Here is a 23545-nt window from a genome sequence, read left to right on the forward strand (position 1 = left end):
GCCTCTGCACCTCACTGTACAATACCTTGTGCAATACTTTTTGTAAATAGTCAACAGTGCAATAGACTCAATACTTGAAATGTGCAATTCACTTGTATTTTTATTTTTTATTCCTATTTATTCTATTTATCCCCTTTGTATATTTTATTTATATTTGTCTCTGTATTTATATGTGTGTGTGTGTGTGTGTGTGTGTGTGTGTGTGTGTGTATATATATATATATATATATATATATATATATATATATATATATATATATATATATATAACAATTCTGTAACTGTAACTTCGGTCGTTGCTGTGCTTTTTGGAAGTCGAATTTCCCAGAGGAACCCACCCGAGGGATTAATAAAGTTCTATCTTATCTTATCTTATCTTTTTCTCGCAGTTCCTGTTTCTCTACACATGTTGTTTGTGGCATACTTTTACTTCTCATCCAGTTTCTCTCCTCCTGTTTCCATTTCTGCTGCTCTGCTCTCTTTCCATTTCTCCTTTCTCTTTTTCCCTTTCCCTGCCCTCTTTTGCTTGCTTTGTCATGTACCTACCACAGTGTCAAAACATTACCTATCTCCTCCCGTCTCCATCATTTTCTTCCATCACCCCTTGTTTCTTGTCTTTCGATTGACATTTAAGTGCAGAGGTTTTATAACTGACATTCTTGTCAAGATTAGACCTTGCTTACCGTCACTCTTACTGCCCACACCTCTGGCAGAGGAAGGAAGTCAAAGCTGACAGCCTGTCAGTGGCTTTGTGTATATAGTGGTACATTAACAGTCCAGACAACTTCTTGCAAACTTAGACGAACACAAACACACTCAAACATTTATTTTTTTTAGAAAATCATCCAGCAAGGATCGCATTTATACTTTATTTGCTAATGCAATATTGAAGTCTTAGCTGTTATCCGTGATAGTGGATTATCCCACACTATACCGCCATGCCTTTTTGTTTGCTTCAGTGACTTCAAGTCAGTTCACTTAAATTTTACTCATATAGCGCCAAATCCCAACAGCAGGGATCTCGAGGAACTTTATACTGTAAAATAAAGAGTCTATGACAATATGTGGTCACTTAACTTCTCATTAGTAATTTATTTTTAAAATATTTTTTTGACTAATACCACCAAACTAAGACAGTGAGTAAACCTAAACGCAATATGCTCCTGAGCCTTTTAAATTATAGGCATCAAATATTACTCTTTTTTTGTATTTACATCCAGTGTGTAGGAGAAAACCCCCAAATTTTATGTGATTGGTGAGTCAGACTCTTTCAGTTCAGTGTGGAGCACTAAAGAATGTGGGTGTTCATGAATATGTGCATAATGCCTTGGTCTGCCTCTCATATAAATCAATATTTACTTAAATGAGCGTTGTCAACACAGCAGCATAAAACAAAACAGCTCCCACCTACACTAATTCTGTTAAGGTCTTTGTTCTAATAACTCTTAGCTGCTTTGTTGTAATAGTGTTACTGCCCTCTCTGTTCGGGAGCAGGCTAATATTGTTATAGCCTTTGTATCTAATTAGCATAGCTGTGGCTGTGAAAGTGCTGTGTTGACAGAAAGCTGAAAGAAAACCAGATGAATAGAGTGTCATTAAACTGTGCACATGCACTGGCTTAAATATGCAATCGAGTGCATTTGGGTGTTTCCTTGCAATATATGTCTGTAGTGGCAATGGGGGCATCTCAGTCCCAGCCTTATTACATTATTCTCTAAAAAGGCTGGCAGAGAGTCAAAGCTTGATGCTTAATTACTGGATGCATAAGACATTAACAAAGTATAGGTTCCCTATCTTGATTACAAATGAATTGTTATTCTGTGGTGAAGTGTATTCCCTTCAGAGTCAGGCTGCTGTTTTCTTTAGTTTAAACAACTTAAGTATTATACATTTATAATTTAGGGTTATGTAACTAAATGGTAAAATACAGCAAACAAGTGAATGTCCTGCACAAAAATCTGAGATGATTTACACCCACATAATACCACCGTTTTTACTTTTCTCTTGCTAAACATGGAATTAATTGTGACTTTTAAAACGAGAGTTGTCTTTTAACATAAGTCATGGCAACCCAAATGGCCCAATTTAGGTGAAATACCTATAACAGACTGGTCATTTACTTCAGCTGCAGTGGCACGCCCTCACCAGTGTAGAATTACCATGCTAGTGCGGTAACATTTGCAGTGCTGGCATTAAGCTGTTAGTGATTCATGGAAGTCCATTACATTTGTATTTATTTGCTTTTATTAACATTGATGAGTTACTAAAAAAGAAAAATAAACATGAACGCACATTAAAATATCTACATTTTGAATGGAAATTTATTCTCAGAGGACTTCTGTAGCTTATGTCTGTTGTGTTGTGTTGGTCCTTAATTAACCCCAACACTGAGTCTTGATGTGAAAACAGGACAACAATAGAGATAAGAATACATTATCATTAACCGACGGGGCAGAAAACTATCATTAGCAAACTAATTATCAGTAGATGTTCTACCTTCATTAATAACACAAGCAGTGTTAAAAATTATTAAGAAACAGTGGATGCATTTAACCAAGCAAACAGAGCAATTGTTTAGTGTGACACTTTGTAACTAAGCAACAAAAACACTGGCTAATATTTCTTTATTGCAGACCCAATAAAATTTTTATTGCAATCAGAGATGATTAAAACAGTTTTCATTTTTCAGACTCAGATTTCTGCTATTGTGGTTCTGAACTTTATTTTAGTTGCTTTTAAAGATGTTTGTATATACAGTACATCTTATATAGGTGTCCAGTCACTGTATTTGTTAGTTATTTCCTGTTTTACAGTCATAGTCACTTGACATGTCTCTGTCTTCCATTTAGTTTTACTTCTCCTGTGTCATTATCTTTATTGGTTTCACCTGTGTCTCATTAAATTCCTTGAGTACCCCTTTGGATTATGTGAATTGTTTGTTTTCTCTATCCAACTTGCTGTTTTGCTTTGCCCTTGAATTTCATTTCTGCTTATAGATTTCTGCAACAGCTTAAATAATTGCCTTGACTTTTGTTTGACCCTGGCTACCTTCTGTCTCTCCATTTCGGGTCCTCAACTTTTACACTTCGCATTGCAGAATTTGAAGATTGTGACACATTCAAACTGTAAGTGCAATTGTGAATATGTTATATAACTTAAATTATGAGTGAAAATATCTGTATTGAATACTCAATGTTTAGGCCCAATTTGGAAAATTTTTAAAAGAATCCTGACCTGATACAAAATTTAAGAACCACTTCTAGTTACCAACTAGGCTACTTGGTTGTAGAGCCTTTTTTTTTTTTAAAAAAAAAAACAAATTATGAATTAAACAAAAAGGACACCAAGAACCAGGCATACTAGTTTTGAAACTAAAAAGTTACTGATTCTGGAGTGGGTCTTAAAAAAGCAGAGACACAGGCATCATTGTGGTTTATTTAATGGTTGGCAATATAGACTTTTGGGAATTTGTGCAAACCAGTGTGGATGTTCGGATAGAATATGATTTATTTACATGTGCTAATGTATTTTTTGGACATCTCAGGAGAACTGAACTGACATTAAACTTTCTGAGTTGCTCTGTGGCACTGAGGCAAATGTCACGTAGTGAAAACTGCAACATCTGTCTTAAGTCATCCCCTGTCTGTCAGTCTTGGTCTGTTGTGCAGTAACCAGTGAGGGGAAAAGTGTTATGTTTCTTTTTTTTTTTTTTTACTAAAATGTCCAGGGACAATAAAACTGAATCTAGTCTGAGGTCAGATTCACAAATTTGACACAACTGATGCTGTCACCCTGATGGTGACAATGCACATCTTGTTGTTCAGTGTTATATTTCTATGCAACTTAAAAGTCAACATTAAGCTGCAATTTGCTTGTGTTACTATTCACAGTGATGAACGTTGTACAATTGTAAGGTTATTGTAATGCATAAAGTATATTCTGTACAGCAACACTCTCTGTATCATGCACACAATTACAGCAGCCATTTATTAACAGAAATTCTCTGATCAGTGCAAGGCTAATTATACACCACCACAATCTTTATTAAGCACCTTGCTACAAATAGGTTGGAGCACCTTTTGCCTTCAGAGCTGCCTAATTGTTCATGCACAGATTCAACAAGGCGCTGGGGATATTTTTCTAAGATTTGAGTCCACGTTGACATTATAGCATTACACAGTTGCTGTAGATTTGTCAGCTTCATATCCACAATGTGACTCTTCTGTTCCATCCCAAAAGTGCTCTATTAGATTGGGGTCTGGTGACTGTTGAGTACATTTGACTACAATGAACTCAAGGAACCAACTAATTAATCTGGGTTTTGTGACACAGCCCATTATTCTTCTGGAAGACGGGTACAGCAACAATACTTGGGTAGGTAGTATTTACACGATGGTCGTTTGGTACTAAGGGGCTGAAGTTTGCTAATACCAAATTTTGACTCTACCACCTGAGTGTTGCAGGCAGAAATTTGGACCGATGAGTCCTTTCCCAGACTTCTATGGCCCAATTTTGGTGACATCATGTGAATTGTAGCATTACAACAGTTGTACCTAACAAAATGGCCAGTGAGCGAATGTTCCAGTTTGACACTGACTGGATCATTTGACTAGAAATGTGATTTAAGATGATGTAACTATGTCTAATGAAGAGCAGTAATGCTGGAAATTATTTTTTATTGAGTAAAACTGGAGCTCCACAGTGCAGAGGCTGCTGATTTTAACAGGCTTTTTTTCTTTTGGGGCTCATAATAGTAGGTGTTTGTTTAGCATGCATGCCCACATATTTCTGTGTGACTATGTGACACAGGTCAACACTAGAGATCCCTGATTCATAGTCTGTCTTGTCCAAGGACAGTCTATTAACACAGAATCAATGCTCTCAAACTGGTCATTACTATTTCATCAACAGAAGGATTATAATCAATAAATCTGCTTTCTGCATGCACTAATGGGTCCTCACAGATGCAGTTTATTTAGTTATTGAATCCTGTCTTTTCCTAGCCCTGTGACCTTGTCTATTATCTAACCTTTCTAATTCCCTCTGTGTGCTTAATGGAATTATTGTCACACTTTTACTGTATTTCCTGTGACACAAATTGTCATTTATTGTCATTCATGTTAGAATATCTCCCAGCAATGAAGAGACTAAGGTTGACACAAACAGCTTGACTGTAAAAGGTAATGTGTGGCTGGGGCCTTTGACACTAAAGCTCAGGGGCCCATTAAGCCTTAATCCTTCCTGTCCTTGCTTACACAAGGGGGGAACAGCTAATTAATGGAACAAACAGATATGTAATATAATATAGCTGATGAAATATAAGTAGTTTACACTAAATGTGGAGAAATGTTGTATTTGAAAGGAAGAAGGCAAGTAGTCACTATGTTAAGCATGCTGAATGTTATATAAGACATAAAAGTTCAAATTCAAATCCATTAGTGGAATGTGTCCTAACAGGATAGGACACATCTGGATCCTCAATTAAGTGCTAATTACATATATTCTTGTGTTCCCACGAAAATGTTGTTTTACTTTTAAGAATTACATTATCATGTCCTGGCTCAACCCATACAGAGGCTGTTAGATCCTCAGTGGTGCCTCACACACATATTCATCACATCACTAAACTACATCACAAACTGCCCTGTGCACAATGTGTTAATATGTAGATAATCTGAATAACAAAGAAAAAAAGAAAAGAAATTCATTTGTAAAGATGCTGCTAAACTTTTACCCTCACATCCTTTTGTTCTGTACAGATCAAGCGCTTCACAGTGCAGTGCAGAAATGCAGTGCGTTACTGATACACACAAACCGTGAACTCAAAAGAAGACTCTGGAGGGATGGAGCAGTATTAGTTAAATCCTCAATTTTCCCTCCAGGACAAGTCAAAATGTCTTCTGTGTAAAGGTTTACATTGAAAACAGGCATACGGAGTTTAATCTAATTACAGACGAGGACCCTCCATGTAAAATATGCAGTTTTGGTCTTTTAGACTACCGAAAGAATAGACTGATTCGTGTGGGCCGGCTATGTGCTCTTATCTGCTTGTCAGATCCAACATTTCCAAGTTAACTACTTAAAAGGTGTCTATAAGAAGGCTCAGGACTGCCATGTACTGAGGTCTTCTCAGGACATGCTGTTTTATGTTCTCCAAATGAGACTGCATAAGACTACATATTTGAAACAAGACAAGTATTTGTCCCCCATCATGATGTATTCCATACACAGTGTGAAATATCCAGCTGGTGAATTGGGACACGGTAAGAGGAAAAATTAGATGACCCAGAGGCAGAAGAGATGGAGTACCTGTCCCCATGATGCATTGTTCACATGGGTTGCCTGATTTGGACTTGAAGTTCTAACCCTGCAATAACATAATGAATCAGTACCTGTTGACAAATTCTACTAATTATTTTAATAACCGGAGTGGTTTTAGCATACTGCTTTGTGTGTTTGAAGGAAAGAAATGATGAATAAAATGTAAAATGGGGTTTCGGTGCCAAGCCCTCATTCATGGATTACATTGTTACTGTGACCTAACCTCAGGTGAATTGGAAGTTAATGGTGCTGCTTATAACAAGGTTGTTCTACTGTGATGTTTTGTGTTGGGTTGTACAATATTGTGCATGGCATTTCAATCTACTTGTGTGTGTAGTTGCTGTGTGAAATTGAATTTTACTATGTACAGCTGTGTATAAGCATGCATGTGTGTGTGTGTGTGTGTGTGTGTGTGTGTGTGTGTGTGTGTGTGTGTGTGTGTGTTTATTTTGGAAGAGCTGCTTAAAATGATTGACAAATGACAAGTCATTGACAATCGTGAGACTAGAAAAGAGAGCGGAGACAGTTTTGAGAGGTGAGGAAAGACCAGAATATAGAGACGGATAAAGAGAGCATGGCTGGATTTCTGTTTGGGTTTTAGAGAAGCTGGAGAGAGCTAAGAAAAATACCGTAATCTATAAAGGAAAATGAGAGTAATCTGGCAGGTGCAGGTGAACAAGCAGATGTTTGTGTTATGCCAGGGTGTATCATGTCTGAAGTCTCACCTCTCTCCTGATGTAAAATCCAGATTCCTCCTGGCCAACTGATGTTTATTTCACATTAAATGTAGGAAAAACAAGATAAAGAGAAAGAGATGGAGTGGCAAAAGGAAAGGAAGCTAATTCAGAGAGCAAGTCTGATGCACTGGATGTGGGTGAAGAGGCAAGAGGAAAGGTTATGGTGTTGAGGGAGGAAAGAAAAAAGGTGGTGAGCCTATAAAAATTAGAACTGGGAAAAAAACAGAATGTTCGATACAGGAAAGGATGTAGGAAAATAGGCAAGGGGAAAAGGTTGCAGCAAAAAGGGGGAAACAAATGTCAGGTGAAAAGAAAGAGGTGGGGGACAAATCCCAAAGGAAATAAAGGAAAATCTGTATCTCTAACCGATTTAATACTGAAGCTGTTTCTCTCTTGCAATCACATTCACACACATCCACATACACACATCCACATTCAGATAATAAACACATGAACCAGACTGTAGATGACTGCCTCATGGGAGAAAGACAACTTCAGCCCAGAGTGAGAATGGAAAATACCCCAACAATCAGATGAGCAAGCACTTTAGTGACAGTGGGAAGGAAAAACTCCCTTGTAACAGGAAGACACCTTGGGCAGAACCAGGCTCAGAGTGGGGAAGCCATCTCCATCAACTGGCTGGGATTGAGGGGCGGAAGATAGTACAAAGACATGCTGTGAAAGAGAACCAGAGATTGATAATAACTAATGATTAAAGGCAGAGTGGTGCATCATGGAAAGCTGCCAACAGCGTAGGGGTGTTGCAGCATAACTAAGGGAGGCTCTTCAGGGACACCTGATCTAGCACTAACTACATGTTATTATCAAAAACAAAACCTTTAAGGGTCATTTTAAAAGTAGAGAGGGTGTCTGTCTCCTGCATCCAAAGGATGGTCTTGAAAGCTAAAGGCTCCCCTAAAGGCTGCCTCCCTTTCTACTTTTAGATACCCTATGAATCACAAGTTCCACCAGTCTAACAACAAAGTGCTCTATTGGGCAGTAAGATGAGAAGCTTGAGAAGGGGTTGAAAGAAGAGCTAGAGAAGATGTGGAAGGTGATGCCAACAGTGGTCTTCATGGTACTCAGACACTCGGGGCGGCGACCCCAAAACTGTAACCAGGAATGACACCCTGTACAGAATTTCTGTAAGATGCTAAAGTTGTCACACATTCACACAAGATTGCAGGGGCCATACAAGTTACTAAGTATTATTTTGAGTTGCTGCAATTAAATGTCAGAAAATAGACTAGCCCGCCTCAGTTTTTTCACTTCGATTTTTAAGATGTCTTTGAAGTCAGTCCACTGTTGTCTGATATTTTTTATTTCCAATAGTATGAATATCTAGCATGATTTATTTTTTCCACTGACACTGACTATGTTTTCTAAGTGTTCCTTTAATTTTTTTAAGCACTGTACACTGGACTTAAGAATACCTTATGAGAGATAGATAGATGGACTAGGTGAGGTGTTGGCAGACTCAGATAATAAGCTGAAATGATTAGCTACACACACAAACAAATAAACACAGATAAATGAACCTCGGCAGGCAAGCAGGCAACCTTTTTATGCCAGCATAAACAGATGTACACACAAGGCTCTGCTAACATAAACACACACAAGCAGTGAAAGGCAGACACTGGTTTTCAGCCATTTGAATCTCAGTAGTGACAATCAGTATGTTTTTGTGGGGAAACATAGCGCATTAAAGTCTCATTTAAAAGGGAATATGAGCTTTAATCACATGCAGAGGGTTGTTTAACTTGCAGTGCAGAACTTTTGTCTCCCCCTTCTGACAAAGGCAGTAACTACACCAACATTGTGGATGCATGTTTATTTCACAGTTCGAAGAATACAGATATGTTTTCTACTTTCAACTGTAGTGCAGTAAAGCACATACTATACAAGAGCAGCAAGCCGTTGATCTGTTTGTTCTCAGTGTCACCATTTTTTCAGACATTTCCTAAAAAACAGGGAGATAGTAAATAGGTACAGCAAACACTGAGCATGATTTTCAGCCCTGTGTCCTAGAACAGATTTGTTTCAGTAGTTGTTAAAGTCTAGTAAACATAAGTCTAACTTAATAGTGCACAAGTTATATAATGAAATATTTCCCTTTCACAGTCATATATATGACATTATTGGATTATAGTTATTAATTAATTGTTTAGCACCTAAATGTGCTACACAATTAATTGATATAAGAGCTCCTTGACACAATTGTGCAACATCCACCCATCCCTTTTCAGGATCAGGAGGTGCTGAGGTCCAGCTACCATTGGGTACACCCTGGACATGTTGCCTCTGTCAACAGCTATAATAAGAAACTAAATTGAGTACACATAATGTCTGCATCCAAAAATATCACAGAAACAGTAGAATAACATAGAAATAGTAAAAGTACCTTAAACCTTGAGCAAAACTTGAGTAAATGTACTAAGTCACACTTTCCTTGTAAGAATAAGGGTACACAGGTCCAAAGGCACTGGCGGGCTATCGCCTATCTTGTGGGGCATTTGGCACCCCAAACTCTCCTTCTGTACATGCCCTTGTTAGCTCCACATTTAATCAAACGCCTTTTCTAAGGTCTTCTTGTCTAACCCTTGTTAATAAATTCCACATTTACTTGTTCTATGCCTAACCTCTAACAAAAGAAACTGAACATGTACTGTTTCACACTGTGTGTGAGTTTGTGTGTGTGTGAAGGGGTATGGGCAATTTAGTTTTGACCAAGAAAAAAATAAAAACACTGGCTTTTAGTTCTGTTTTGCCTCCTTGCTGGCTTTTTACAGCTGAACCAAGAGCTGTAAACATAAATTTGTACTGACTGACAAGTTAGTCAGTATAAATAGAGTTAGTCATTTATTGGAAAGTTTTAGTGTCACCCAACATCATAAGTGCTATATGGCCCCGTGTGGGAATATAAAATCTAGCACTTGACAGAAAGTCATGCAGCACTTTACTGAACCTTTCTAGTGTCACACTACTCATCTAGAATGTACAAGAAGCTTAGAGGCGAGACCCTGCTTTTCTGTATTGATTATTTAGGGCAGTCGGACTTGTCAGTCAACCCCTGACCTCAGAATGGTCTAGTTGTATGTAAACAGCAAGTTAATGAAATTCTGAACATATCATCACTAACTGAGTACTGTCTTGGCATCTCTAGGTCTGACTGCAATAGAGTAAAGCTAAATCAAACACATAAAATCTTGTTATATGTTATATTCTGTATGTTTTAAATGTTTCATAAAGAGGATGCTGTGTGTTTCTTTCACTGATGGAAGAAACATATACAAACCCTTTTGCAGACAACGGTTCTGCATGGTTAACAAAAGCACATTATTATAGCCATCACTTACAACCATTTATTGTTTCAGTGTGAAAAACTTTCCAGTAGTTTTCAGTAGTTAAATTATGTTCTCATTTCAAATAAAACTCTTTCATGTTGTTTTTGATATTTTGATCCCACTGTAGTAAAAACAGTATTATTCTCTGATGGCCAAAGCTGATGAGACGATGGAAACTTTGCATTGATAATTTGACTACATCTTAAATTTTACCTATTGGGAGTTTTATTATGTCAGTGCATTAGACTGAGACTGACATCATAATAAAGCACAGAAAAAAACAATAACATGGTGCTACTGGGGTGCAGTGAATGGGTGGAATATGTCTCATCACGTAGAACTTCAAAAAAGGCTCACAAAGAATGAGGAAAATCATCAGAGACAGAATGATACTGACAGAGACACAAACAGAAACAGAGAATGAAAGAGTAAAACAAAGCAAGAGAGAGATGCATAGGCATCCAGAGACAAGAGTTTATAAAAAATGGAGTTGGAATAAAAAAAAACATAAAATGACAGAAAAATGTAAAAACAAACAAAAACAACCGCACATGTGGGGGAAGACCCGAATAAACATGAGTTGTTTGGGGATTTGGTTTCATAATTTACCTAATCTTCCTGTTTGAAAATAAACTCGGGCAATATTCATAGCTGTGGTCTTCTGTAATTTAAATGTAATGTGGTTAACTGTAATTAATATGCAAAACGCTTCTTTGCAGCAACTGCCATTTTAATAGTGTAACAAAGAAAGGCAGATTAATGTGAGACAGTACTGGCTAACAGTGGCACATTTACATTTTTATTAATGTTGAAATATTTGCACTATTCCTCAAGATAAATAAAAACAGAAAACAGCAACTAATAAAAAGAAAATGTGATGACTTAATTTTTTTGTTTTTCATAGTATAAATAAACGATTCAAGTGCAGGTGAAAATAATATCAAGAGGAAAAATCACAAAGGTTGATGTAAAACGCTGATATGCTGAAAATACACGTGTCAAAATCTCCTGTTACCCACTAGAATATGTGACCTGAAACATTTCTTTAGTCACTCTGTCCTGATCTTTTTTTTTTTTTTAAAAAAACAAGCAAACAAAAAACCCATCACTTTCACATGCATTGCGTTGACTACCACATGCTAGGAGAAGTGCAGCTGTCACTGCAAAACATGATCTTGTAGTCTGAAGACAGCTGGAAACAAACCTGATCTGCTGGTAACAGGATACAAGTTTTAGGTAGAAACATGTCTCCAGTAAAAATAAACAACTGACCAGCAGGCAGTAGAAAGATAAACAACTGGAAAAGATGTATGCGTGTTCAAACATTCAGACCCTGACACCAAAATTTCACACTCTATACACATTCATCCTTTACTCTGCTTACATTGTAACAGAACATATGTGTATACACAGACACACACAAATGAATGTGTGTTCACAACACACAGGAGTTCTACACTAAATACACATCATGTACTTTCATAACACTGGCAGAAACAAGCGTTACAACTCCACTAAGCAAACAAGGTATGTGCAGTTATCTTGACAGAAATAAAAAAGAAGAAGAAAAATCATCATATGCAGGCATGTATTCAAGGACAGGTACAATACACACTTTTGTGGTGTAACTCACTTATTCTCGGCAGCACTCTCACTCGCACACATATATACTTTTCTATATCTCTTTCATATTCCATAGGGGCTGGAGTTAATCCTCAACACAGGAGGTGTCATCACCTCACTGAGACTGTTGGATCCTGCTGACACACCTCAAGCGTAAGTCGAGATGAATTAATGTCATTTAGTTCCCTTCACAGTCAAACACTGGCATGCACTGTAATACTTTAAACTCACATATGCCTCAAACACGAAGTCAAATATTTGAACGGAATTGAATTCACTGTTTTTGTCAGCGCTCATATGTGCTGGGCTGTCATCTCCAATATTACAGCCGTTAGCTCACATGCTATTTGTTCACGTTCAGACTGTTTACATATTAATACGTCTGAAGAAGTATGATTAGTGGGAGTCCCTGAAACCTATTTGTGTTTGAGGAGTGTGGGAGGAAGAGGAAGAGTAACAGGAGCCTTTTGAGCTCTTTCTGTCTACCTCTCTCTGCATGTTTCCCCTCAGTTATTCTCTCTCTGTAAATATTCATTAGAGCTCTTTGTAACACTTAGTTCAGCTTTCTTTCCCTGATGCATAACCCTAAACACTGCTGCATGTGATACATGCTGATGAAGGTGACATCGTTTCAAAAAAGTTTTGATCCGCTTTTGGGAAACAGTTGAGATTTTTCTTTAATCTGCAGAGATGGCAAAGTAGGTAGGATCATTTGCTTTTTTTCTGTATTATTTTAAGTGCAGACATATGATTTCCACTGGTGTGTGATATTCTAAAGGTTCTTCTGAGTCACTGATCAAACTCAAATTTAGGTTGTTCAGAGTTTGATGGTTGTCATATCTCAGTTTTTTGTTGTCCTCTGACAGAGTCTGAAAGGCGTTTCTCTGTCTGTATTGAATTATCTTGCTTTTTAAAAATCACTGGGATAAAAAAAAGAATATGAAAATTATATGAACGGCACAGGTTTAATATTTGGATATTTAAGAGACAGAGTTAGTCTTAACCAAAAGTGAATAGACGCTTATTAAGAAATACAGCTTTGGCTTAGTAATTTCCCTCATTTATACCTTGTCCTCCTAGGTGGCATGCTGGTAACACAATGTGCAGCATACATGTAAAATTGTTCTCTATTGTTTTGCAAGGAGTTTATTATTGTCATGGTCCGGGTGTGTGCCAGTGTGTCTCCCTCCGAGCCGGCGTCTCCACCCCTGGGAGGGGCCTCAGTGTTTTTGCTGATCGCTTACACCTGTGGGTAATTTAGCCGGGGACTCATAAGGCCAGCGTACTCAATCTCTCTTCGCCAGATTCTCTGCTAACATCAGTCAGTGCAGGCCACCACCATAATTCCCTACGTATTTTGTGAATCTCCTTGCCTCACTGTATGTTTGTCTTTTGTGCGCCTCTCTCTTAGCTACACCTAACTGCCAACCCCTGCCGAAGAGCTCCTACTTGGATGCTGGACCATCTGGCAGTCCCACAGGCTATTACCCGAATCACCTACCTGCCTCTCTGCCTCCATGCCAGGAGTTTTTGGATTACACATCCGGACTACTCCCCCCTTTACGTCATCTCCGACCACCTGTGGCAAGTACGCAGTACGAAGGAGGATTCTGAACCAACAACATATTCATATGTCTCCTTATCCGTATCTGAACATCTGCACTCTGTTACAGTGACCCCGACCTTTTCCTGGATCTAATGTGACTTGCTTTCCAGTCCAATCCCCGGAATAGCTGTCCCCTCTGACCCGGACCAGATTGTTACTTAGTTTCAGTGGTGGAACGTCGTACTTGTCTAACTCACCTTTTTGTTTATGAATATTTGTGGAATCATTAAACATTATTCTTAAAATCTTCTTACGAGCTGTTCGGCGTCCTGCATTTGAGTCCTGTCACTCGTCTAAGACGGTCTCGGCCGTAACAATTATGTACCAAGAGCAGGTTTTACACTCTTTTCAGTTCCCTGTGGAGATTGTTGTAATTATAATGGGGCAAAAGAAAGTAGATGGTTGTGGGAAGCTGCTGTTCTATGTCACTCTGCAAACTACAACTTTATTAATAAAATCAATATGACTCAAACCATATTTTAGCACAAATCCAAAACTGTACTATATTACTGTGACATTAAAAACATTTAATATGGCAGCTTGAGTCAAGGGATAAACTGTCAGTTGCAGCATTTACTGCTTCACTGTGAAAGAGTTTGAAAACGTCATCATAAAGAAGAAACCTCCACAGTGCTTTGTGCAACAGGGTTAACGCTTTGTGTAAGCACCTTCCACCTCAGGCTGACCATTACAATAAGCCTTATTATCCCTATCAGAGAGGGAAGAAACACAAACATACATATGTAGGCACTTTTTTGATCATCACTAATAAACGATAGTAATGGAACATGTATGAAGTTATTTCTTGCCTTTGAAGTGATTCATGGATTTGCATCATTTTGTTTATTTGATATAACTTTGTGCATTTTTGCTCAGCTCCCATTGTGATAAGATGACATCTTTCACTTGAAACTACGACACACATTTTTTGGGTGTGTAGAAAAATGTATGTTTGAAAAACTGGTTTCAACGTGTTTGCTCTTTTAAAAAAACAACTTATTGATCATCTAGTGAAAATAATAAGAAATGATGAGTCAGAAAACACCACATAATTATGGTGCAAAGATTTGAGTGTAAAGTGTAATGACATATGCTGATTGATTAAATGCAGAGCACATGCCTCAGGAATAAATCATTTCAATGAAAAGATGAATAATGTCATCATGTATTCTGTTTCAGAGGACATAATCTCCTTGACCTGTAAGACCCAAGACTGGTAGAAAATGAAATGAGTGGGGAAATGATCAAGACAGAGTGGAATTAAAGAAGAAACGGATTATATTTTAAATTAGAGATTAATCATTTACAGAAAATGTCAATCTCTGCAAAAAGTGTCATGGTCCTGCATATTGGACGCACGGCTCTGAGTTTCTTAGACTTTTAAATTCTTGTTTATTATAAAATAAAAGCTGTGGCACATTTTCAAATTCAGATTCAGCCATGCCTCATTACCCTTCCCTAGTTACCTTGTGCATTTATAGGGCTGGTCTCCCTGCGTCCTCAGCTGCATCATATTGTGTTGCTGATTTGTAGTTCCTAGTGTGTTCTGTTCTGAGTTTTCTTTGGATTTGGACCACAATAAAGGCTCAACTTTTGCTCTGACAAGTTAGACTCAAAAGTCTTCATTTGGGTCCCACCTCCATACCTCCACCTCATGGTAAAAAAGACAGTTGATGATTTCAAATGAATATTAGTATAGCTGAAACAAACTGTCACATTTTAAAAATGGACTCATGCAATTAAATTACAGAAATAAATTGTGCTGTGTTTAAAAAAGCACATATGCTGCTTCCTGCTGTCTGTGTAAACAGTTGTTATCCTGACTTAGTGGTTAGGAGTTTGGCTTCTGCAGCTAATACCAGCTGGTAATTTAGAGAGAGATGGATAATTAGAAAAGACAGAGTTGTAGTTGCATGTGTATGCCTGTAAACTTGTAGTTCTGGCTTTCAGTTTCACTTGCAACACTGGGTCAGTCAGGTATATTGTAGGGGAATACATACAAAAGTGGTGCACAATAGGTGTACAGGTTTTCTGTTGGGTTTAATGGAGCAGCCAAACAAGGTTCTTTCCATGTGTGGCTACTATTTTTCAAACTGTGGAGAGTTTCAATTTATACAGCAGATAACATTGTAAGAACACCCCTTTGCAATAATAAATCTATTAGTAAATGCCATCACTTGTTCTTTGATGTTTCATTTTCAAAATACCTTGGGAAAAATGTTTCTCTCCTCCTCTTTTCTTGTTTCTCCTCCTGCAACCTCAAGTCTCGAAGTATTACTAAAATACATTTTATCATTACATCACCTTTCTCACTATCTTTTTTTCTCTCCTTCCTTTGTGGTTGTGCTGGTGATGACGTTTATCATTTATTTTACCCCACACGTCCCCATGTGCTTCACATGTAAGGGATTATCATCATCCCTTACATGTGAAACTCTCAAGATTTAATCCTATCAGGACTTCCCTTCTGCACTGCATGCAAATTCACCACTTGCCTTTGCACATGTTGTGTAGTCAAAAGTAAATTGTGTTTTTGTGCCAGGCAAGCACAGTTACTCTGAGAAATTAACATAAATAAATTTCAAATAGGATGGAAGCAGTGAATTGATTTCTTGGAAGGGAAGTGGGTATCATGAATAATGACTTAGCAGGGGCTAGTCCTTGAAGTCCCTGATGGAAACCAGGCCAATGTTTTGTATGCCTTGTACACTAAATACACTGGCTCTTTCTGACATCTAGTGGTGACATTATCAGTTGCACTGATGGTAGTTAGTATTCCTATTTGTAGGCTGAATGAATGACAATGGATAGATGGATAAATTCATCTTGGATGGTTGATACCTGATGCAAAGCTCCAATATTAGAAAGGAAAACACATTTTCATCTCCTCTCAAAATGGAAACTTTTGGCTAATATAATCAAGCAAATTACAAGAGATACCCCTCTCTGAAATTTAGTTATGACGTACCATTATTAAAATTTAATTTGTACTACTTGTGCTGTAGCTTATGATATCCCCAGTTAAACCATTGACTAAGGAGCAGGGATATCTTGGAATAATAATAAAAGTATGCACAGTATAACCTTAATAACAGTAAATTCTACTCTTGGTGAGCAGTAGACAGTTCATCCAGTTCACAGACTTGGACAAAGAACCTTAAGCCATACTTGACTGAAGAAATTTTTAGAAAGAAATATTTTCTCTGCTAAATAAAGGTAAATGTTTTTTATTGTCCCATATTAGATCTTCGTAAATCCTTGGTGGGGAAAGATCTTCAGTGAGCTGGTAAATTAATTTGTTACATCTTCCCTCCATACTTACCTTAGATCCTGTTATCTAAAGCATGAACAAAAAGCATCGTGCAAAAGAATTTGTGGTGACAGAAAAGCAGGGTAAGAAATCTTAAATCTCCAGTGATACAATATTGGATGAAACTCAATTGGTGTCATAATACTTTGATATGGACTAAATTTATTTAGCATATCGTTTCAAGCTTGGCAGCAGGGCTACTTAAATTACATCAGTGTAACTCACTAGAGAAGACAGCAGTGTAATTAAAGACCGGTGCTCACTGCTTCAAGGGACATTTTAGCAAAAAATTACGAAATGTGCTCTTTGTAGGACGGTGGCCTGAAACAAGAATAAAACGGTGCTTGTGTTCGCGTGCGTGCACTCTTTTATTCTTGTTTCAGGCCACTGTCCTACAAAGAGCAAGGTGTGCCTTGTCAGGGTTCATTTCTGGAATTTCTTCTTAATGGGGCTGGGATCATCAGTTGTGTTGTGCAAAAGTCAAGTTGGCACACAGCTGACAGCCCTATTTGACAACTGTTAGAATTCATATTATAACAAGAACCAGTCACTTAAGAAAAGAGAAATAACAGTCCATCATCACTTTAAGAACTGAAGGTCAGTCAGTCTGGAAAAGTGCTAAAACTTTGAATATGTTCCCAAGTGCTGTCGCAAAAACCATCTAGTGTTAAACGACAAAACTAACTCACATGACTCATATGAGTGGCTCACCAGCCTCAGACATCGCAAGTTAACAGCACCTCAGATTAGAGCCCAGATAAATGCCACACAGAGGTCCAGTAGGTTCAGAGGAGACTTTGAGAATCAGGCCTTTATGGTCAAATAGCTGCTAAGAAACCACTGCAAAAGAAAAACAACAAGCAGTTGACATTTGTTTGGGCCAAGAAACACTGTGCTAGATGGTCTGGCCTCCACAGTCACCTGACCTAAACCCAATCAAGATGGTTCAGGATGAGATGGAATGCAGAGTAAGGGCAAAAGGGTCAACAAGGGCTCAGCATCTCTGGGAACGCCTTCAAGACTGTTGGAAAACCATTTCATGAAGCTCATCGAGAGAATGTATGCAAAACAGTAATCAAAGCAAAGGGTGGCTATTTTGAAGAATCTGATTACTACATAATTGCAAATGTGTTCATTCATACTTTTCATACTTTTGATGCCTTCAGTCAGACTCTACAATGTAAATAGTCATGAAAACAATGAAAAAACATTAAATGAGAAGGTGTGTCCAAACCTTTGACTGGTCGTGTTTGTGTGTGCATGTGTGTGCATGTGTGTGTTTATATATTTTAATTTAATTGAAACAATTTTGCTTTTTAGTCTTTAGTCAAAAACAAAACTGATGTTACTGTTTAGATATGATAATCATTACCTGCCAAGACAAACATGTTTTCATTTGATATATGTTAATTATAAGGCAGCTTTGACAACTTTACATTGGGATTTGCATGGTAAAAACTATTATGATAAATAGACAATTCTTCACTGAACAAAGCATCAAATAACATTAAAATTGCACCTCCTTATTTATAGCCCAAATACAACAGAATCATTATTCTGCCAGAAGGGGGTGCTGGTAGTTCTTCAGTGACCCAAGAAATTCCCTGATCAGGCACATTCATCTGCTACTTCAAGAAGTGGCACATTAGTGACACAAAAGAGTTTGTTTGTTTTTTAATACAGATGTTTCAAAAGTCTTTCTCACTTGGTAATTTTCATTTGGACCTCAATTTATAATAGCAGACAAGATTTAATAATGTGATTGTCTTCTAATGGAAATTTAGTATCCTAGCATCCTGACAATAGAATTAAATTAGTTTGCGGTTTTTAATTTATTTATTAGAATGAAAACATTTTTCATAATCCATTCCCACTGTAAATGTAATCACTCAAATGCATTCATATTGCCCTTCCATCCAGTGGGACTATCATTCAGTTGAAATTCAGTGGTGTTTGCAACATTTCTATGTGTGAATTCAAAGAATGTAATACTACCATATCCTGTGATTGTTTTATTGCATCTTTTAATCAGTTTGACTTTTCTATTCTGACTTATAGTAATTAGGGGAAAAAAAGTGCTAGTCAAATGCACATTTCACTGAAATGAGAAATGTGTGACACATGTATCCAACACTGGAGACACACCATTTCATTGCAATGAATCTCACTGGACTGAGCTAATTAATGAATGCAATTAGTATTTAATGGTCAGGTCAGTGGCTGATCTTCTAAAGGACTTGAATGGACCATTATCAGCATGTGTATGGTCTTAGGAGGATGCTTCAATGTTGTCTCAAAGTGGTAATAATGCATTTTTATATATAAAAAACCCCATTAAGAACTCTCTATGAAATGAAGTTATGGTCAAAGCCCACAAAATTGTCCATGAAATCTAATCTAACAGCTCCTGAACAGCCTAAGATTTTCAATCGTGTTCGATTTTTTTCACAATAATTACTGGTCTTTGGCACCTTTTCTTTTCAGGCATATTCTGCCAGAACAAATAAAACACAAACTGTATTCATCTTTTGGCTGATTAGATCACCTTTCAGGACTGCGTGGTTGACGTCTTCTGTACTCTTAGTTTTTTACTGGTTTACACCAACACATCAATAAAATTATCTTATGTTATACTACTGATTGAAACACTCCGCTTTTCCTATTTGTTACAGTGGGGCAAAAAAGTATTTAGTCAGCCACCGATTGTGCAAGTTCCCCCACCTAAAATGATGATAGAGGTCAGTAATTTGCACCAGAGGTACACTTCAACTTTGAGAGACAGAATGTGAAAAAAAAAAAAATCCATGAATCCACATGGTAGGATTTGTAAAGAATTTATTCGTAAATCAGGGTGGAAAATAAGTATTTGGTCAATAACAAAAATACAACTCAATACTTTGTAACATAACCTTTGTTGGCAATAACAGAGGTCAAACGTTTACTATAGGTCTTTACCAGGTTTGCACACACAGTAGCTGGTATTTTGGCCCATTCCTCCATGCAGATCTTCTCGAGAGCAGTGATGTTTTGGGGCTGTCGCCGAGCAACACGGACTTTCAACTCCCGCCACAGATTTTCTATGGGGTTGAGGTCTGGAGACTGGCTAGGCCACTCCAGGACTTTCAAATGCTTCTTACGGAGCCACTCCTTTGTTGCCCGGGCGGTGTGTTTTGGATCATTGTCATGTTGGAAGACCCAGCCTCGTTTCATCTTCAAAGTTCTCACTGATGGAAGGAGATTTTGGCTCAAAATCTCACGATACATGGCCCCATTCATTCTGTCCTTAACACGGATCAGTCGTCCTGTCCCCTTGGCAGAAAAACAGCCCCATAGCATGATGTTTCCACCCCCATGCTTCACAGTAGGTATGGTGTTCTTGGGATGCAACTCAGTATTCTTCTTCCTCCAAACACGACGAGTTGAGTTTATACTAAAAAGTTCTACTTTGGTTTCATCTGACCACATGACATTCTCCCAATCCTCTGCTGTATCATCCATGTGCTCTCTGGCAAACTTCAGACGGGCCTGGACATGCACTGGCTTCAGCAGCGGAACACGTCTGGCACTGCGGGATTTGATTCCCTGCCGTTGTAGTGTGTTACTGATGCTGACCTTTGTTACTTTGGTCCCAGCTCTCTGCAGGTCATTCACCAGGTCCCCCCGTGTGGTACTGGGATCTTTGCTCAACGTTCTCATGATCATTTTGACCCCACGGGATGAGATCTTGCGTGGAGCCCCAGATCGAGGGAGATTATCAGTGGTCTTGTATGTCTTCCATTTTCTGATGATTGCTCCCACAGTTGATTTTTTCACACCAAGCTGCTTGCCTATTGTAGATTCACTCTTCCCAGTCTGGTGCAGGTCTACAATACTTTTCCTGGTGTCCTTCGAAAGCTCTTTGGTCTTGGCCATGGCGGAGTTTGGAGTCTGACTGTTTGAGGCTGTGGACAGGTGTCTTTTATACAGATGATGAGTTCAAACAGGTGCCATTCATACAGGTAACGAGTGGGGGACAGAAAAGCTTCTTACAGAAGACGTTACAGGTCTGTGAGAGCCAGAGATTTTCCTTGTTTGAGGTGACCAAATACTTATTTTCCACCCTGATTTACGAATAAATTCTTTACAAATCCTACCATGTGGATTCATGGATTTTTTTTTCCACATTCTGTCTCTCACAGTTGAAGTGTACCTCTGGTGCAAATTACTGACCTCTGTCATCATTTTAAGTGGGGGAACTTGCACAATCGGTGGCTGACTAAATACTTTTTTGCCCCACTGTATATTAGCAATGTTTATGTTAATAGGTGAGCATACATGTTTTTATTACTAATTTTAGAAATTAGCAGTGCCCATTTTACAGCTAATGCCATTTTGCAAATCAAACAAAAAAGAAATATAAGACATTTGAATGTAAATTGTATTCTTATAGATGCATTTTTATTTTTGTTGTTGAGTGTGCGTGTGCGTGTGTTTGTATTTGTGTGTGAAAGTCTTCCCATGTGTTTATGGTTTCAAGTGACAGTTAAAAGGCAGAGTGAAGAGGCCCATCTGGAGAAGTGAAACATGAGCCATTATTTCACTCTCTTTGTCAATGTGTGTGAGTGTGTGTGTCAGCATGTGCATGAGCGACTGTCTGTTACTGACAATTCGGGTCAGTTATTGGCCAGTTAACATGTTGTCTTACACACTTAAGCAAAAACTGTATGAACACCTGCACAGCCTTACAAACATTTGCTTTGCTGCTCTACACCATAGACAAAGTTTCCATCCAAGTCTGAAGATGAAGAAAAACAGGCCATTCATCAGGAGACATGGGATATGGGACTGAGACATTGGTGAGCTCTGGAGACAGAGATGCATGATAAACGAAGAAAACCTGTTATATTATCTAACTATTAATATACCTTTGATAGGATATGTTCCTACCTGCTCATCCACGCTACTATCCTGAGGGGTTGGAAGATAATTATGTCTTACTGATGGACAATGTGATTGGGAGTGGAGGATCACATGAAAGAATATGGGGAGAGCACAGAAAAAGAAATTCAACCCTTTTGGGTATCGGGACATTAATGACTACTGTGGTCACTCAGAGCCAGATACCACTCTAATATAATGTAATCTACCTGGACACTAATCAGACTACGGTCTCATCATCAGTTGATGAGCCTGTCAGCATGAACTCTTAATGGAGTTGACCCAGAAAGGAAGAAATCTTTGTAGAACATCATTAACGGTGGATGAACAAAGTTTTGTAGTCTGGAGTTAAGTTTAGTTTCACACTTGTACATGCCATTTCTTCAAATTGTTAGTGGCATTTTTAACAGGCAAAAGTTTAACATCGTCTTGTGTGTGCACTGTCCAGTATCTGCAGTGGAATTACATTTCATTTTTACATGATAGCAGTATACTGCAATCTTCCAGTGTTACAAAATGTAATACAATAAAACAGCTCAGTCCACCATTTCAGTCCAACTGCTGCTTCATTGCCAGGCGATTTATGGTCTCCATCCAAATGATCCAGGTGATCTCTAAAATGCTGGTAAAATAAAAATTAAAAAAACTAAGGCAATATCAAAGTTCTTTTAAGTGCCACTTGACTGAAGGTCGGGTAGCTTAAGAGCAGAATTACTAAGTTAAAAAAAAAAAAAGTTGAATGGCATTGGCTTCATACCAGTAGATATGGCTTCATCTCTTTGCAATTTCCTCCAAGACCATCAGTTACTGACCGACCAAATATGCACACAAGTACACTTATAAGGTTTTGGGGCTCTAGTGACAAGAAGTGCAGGTTAGTTATATATTTCCAAGGCCAGTATTTGCAATCAGCACATTTCTGATGTAAGCATGTGTGTTGAACAGATAACAGCACAATGCAACATCATCATTTATCACTATCCAGGTGTTTTCTGTCATCAGAATCAGAATCAGAATACTTTATTGATCCCTGGGGGAAATTATTTTTTGTTACAGTGCTCCATTTTAAACCAACATTAAGACAAGACAGACAATATGCTAACTAAGAATAGTACAATATATACATATATATATACATACATACATACATAAGTCACTTATAAATAAATATTTGGAAAAGAAACATGTGTAGTTGTAGCAGCAAACAGTGTGTTAAGTGGATGCGTTGTACAGGGAGATGGCCACAGGCAGGAATGATTTCCTGTGTCGTTCAGTGGTGCTTTTCGGTAATCTCAGTCTCTCACTGAACGAGCTCCTGTGACTGACCAACATGTCATGGAGTGGGTGGGAGGTGTTATCCAACATTGTCTTTATCTTGGACAGCATCCGCCTCTCCGACACCACCTTGAGGGAGTCCAGCTCCATCCCCACAACATTGCTGGCCTTACGGATCAGTTTATTAAGTCTGTTGGCATCTGCGACCCTCAGCCTGCTCCCCCAGCATGCAACAGCATAGAGGATCGCACTGGCCACAACAGACTCATAGAAAATCCTCAGCATTTTCTGGCAGATGTTGAAGGACCTCAGTCGCCTCAAAAAATAGAGACGACTCTGGCCCTTCCTGTAAAGTGCTGTGGTGTTTTTAGCCCAGTCCAGTTTATTGTCAATGTGTACTCCAAGGTATTTA

This window comes from Rhamphochromis sp. 'chilingali' (genome assembly GCF_963969265.1).
Source record: "Rhamphochromis sp. 'chilingali' genome assembly, chromosome: 2".
In the NCBI taxonomy this organism is placed as follows: Eukaryota; Metazoa; Chordata; class Actinopteri; order Cichliformes; family Cichlidae; genus Rhamphochromis; species Rhamphochromis sp. 'chilingali'.